The sequence below is a fragment of the Gossypium arboreum genome, chromosome 3 (genome assembly GCF_025698485.1).
Source record: "Gossypium arboreum isolate Shixiya-1 chromosome 3, ASM2569848v2, whole genome shotgun sequence".
Lineage (NCBI taxonomy): Eukaryota > Viridiplantae > Streptophyta > Magnoliopsida > Malvales > Malvaceae > Gossypium > Gossypium arboreum.
Window position 1 is genome coordinate 125,180,707 of NC_069072.1, and position 2,582 is coordinate 125,183,288.

The following is a 2,582-nucleotide window of genomic DNA, read 5'->3' on the forward strand; positions in this document are numbered from 1 at the left end:
CTGCTAATTTAGTATTATATATATTCCTTGTGCAAGTAGAGGAAAACAATAATTTTAAAAGCAATTATGGAGTTGGGTTTCTGAGTTAGTTGTGGTTAGTGGGTTAGTGGGGAGGAAATTGTGGGATTTCGATAACTCTTGTTTTTATTTTATTTTTTCTTTCAAAAAAATTCCTCTCCCTTTCCTAGAAAAAAAGATTGACATCAATTCATTCTTCTGCTTGCCTCCTCCTTTTCATTTTCTTACTTTCGATTCTTCTTGCTGATCTTTTTGGTTCATCGTCAATCTCGTTGTTGTGCTTCTTCGTTTTCCCTTGGTTATTGGTAAGTGGGATTCTAGTATTTGTATTGAAGTGTTTGTTTCCAATTTGACGGATGGAATCCTACTTTTTGTTTTGGCAGCAGTAAATCGTGTAGAACGAGACTCTCCTTTCGGGGAATCTTTATCGGAATCATTTGTAGTAGTAGGGTAGGTGTTGAGTATTTGATTTGAACCATTTTCGGTTTTATTGTTTTGGGTAATTTGAGGTTTAAAACTGATTTTGGGAAGTTTTTATGCCGATTCTAGACGCTGGTGGTCTCGGGAGTGAGTTTGTGGCGAAAACGAATTAGGTGTGTACGTGAAACTCAAAAAAATAATATTCGGCAAAAGCCAAAAAATGAATTTGTCGATTCCACACGGGCGCGTAGTTACCCGTGTGTGAGTACACGGCTGTGTGGTCGATGAAGGTATAGTCGTGCGTAGCACACGACCGTGTGGTGGCTCGAGTGTGGCCATATGGGCCACACAGGCAAGGCCAATCAGGATGTGTAGACCACACGGGCATGTCAGACGGGCGTGTGGTTTAGAGCCAGGCCGTGTGGGCTACACGGGCAAGGCCAATCTAGTTGTGTAGGCCACACGGGCATGTGGGCACATTATACTGAAATATTTCGTAGGGTCTCACGAGTTGTGCTAATTGACTGTGGGTCTACCATAGGGTCAGTAAAGGCTAACTAAACCCTAAAACTATGTGATATGTTAGACTAAATACAGTTCTAAGCATGTATATGTTATGATTATCTGTTACCTGTTTATATAAGCATGTTAAGCATGATCTATCTGTTAATTCTGTATGTATAATCTGTAACCGTCTGGGGTGGGATTGATATATGAGAAGGAAGTTTTCTGTACGGTGTTAATCATCCATATTCTGGTAGCTTGACTGCATATTTTTTGATATATGTGTCTTCATGGCACAACGTGGTGTGTAGGGATGGGTGGGTGTTTTTAACCCCACATGGTGCGATGGGATGGTCAGAGATGGTGTGTAGAGGATGGGGGTAGGATCTTGAATATCTGAATCTAATTCTGTAATCTGATATTTGAATCTAAATCTGTATCTGTTATTGTCTGTGATTATAATTCTAAATGTTTGCATGCTTAATTCTGCTGGGATACACACTGAGTTTATGTAAACTCACGTCTGTTTGTTTATTCTATCATGTAATCCACAGTCTTAGGCGGACCGGTGCTACAAGGACTCAGCGGTGACCACATATTCATAAAATTGCTTAAAGTCATTTATTTATGGTTTATCTATGTTTTGGTAATTGTTTTGAGAGTTGTAATTTTTGGGGACTCTCTGGATTGTTAAATTTTTAACTGGTTATTTCTGATTTAATCGCTTTGGTAAAACATTTTATTAAAACAACAGTTTTATGTAAAAAATGGTTTTCCTAAAAACACAAATGCGTTTTCAAACATGAATGATTAAAGCTTCCGTTGTAATAAGTAATTGGAAAATAAACTATTAAAATAATGTTTTCTATATTAAACACGAAGGAATGTGTGTTTTATAAATGATTAGTTAAATAAATCAACCTGTTTTCAAAATCTTTCCATGTGACATCACCAAATTCGACCATAACGTCTAGGTTAGGTTTGGGGTGTTACATCTAATGGTATCAGAGTTAGGTTGCAAAACTCAGCTGTGAATTTTGGGTTCTGAAATTCTGTTTTGAAAGTATTGGGTGTTAAAAATTTGAATAGATTGAGAAAGTGTGTGGTACACTTAGTCTCCGGCGCTGATCCTGTAAGTATTTCTATACTTAGGTAAAATTGTTCTAAAACACTGTAGTTAGCACATTTCGAAGCTATACTGAAATAGTTAGAGACTGAAACTACTGAAAAACACTTTGGAACTTCTGATAAAATGTGTATAAAATATATGCTAATAAATACTGAAACTGTTGCATAAAATTTTTAATGTAGATAAAACTTAAATTAGATAATGACTGCTTGTGGAATTCGTGGCTGCAGTACTCGTGGCCGCGGAAGATGCCGTAGAGGGGCTCGAGATGAGTCTTCCTCTCTGGGCAGTATGCTGAATTTAGAACGAGGGAGACACCAATTTTGCCTACTACTGAGACTGGGTCTCAAAGCCGTTCGACTAAGGACAACGCACTGTCCCAGACAATACTGAGGATTTTGGAGAGGGTTGCTGGACCCCATTTTGGATCTGGGAGCCGAGGGTCGATAACCGAACGACTCTGGTCTAATGGAGCAGAGTAAAGGATTATGAATGATCTAGACTGTACTTC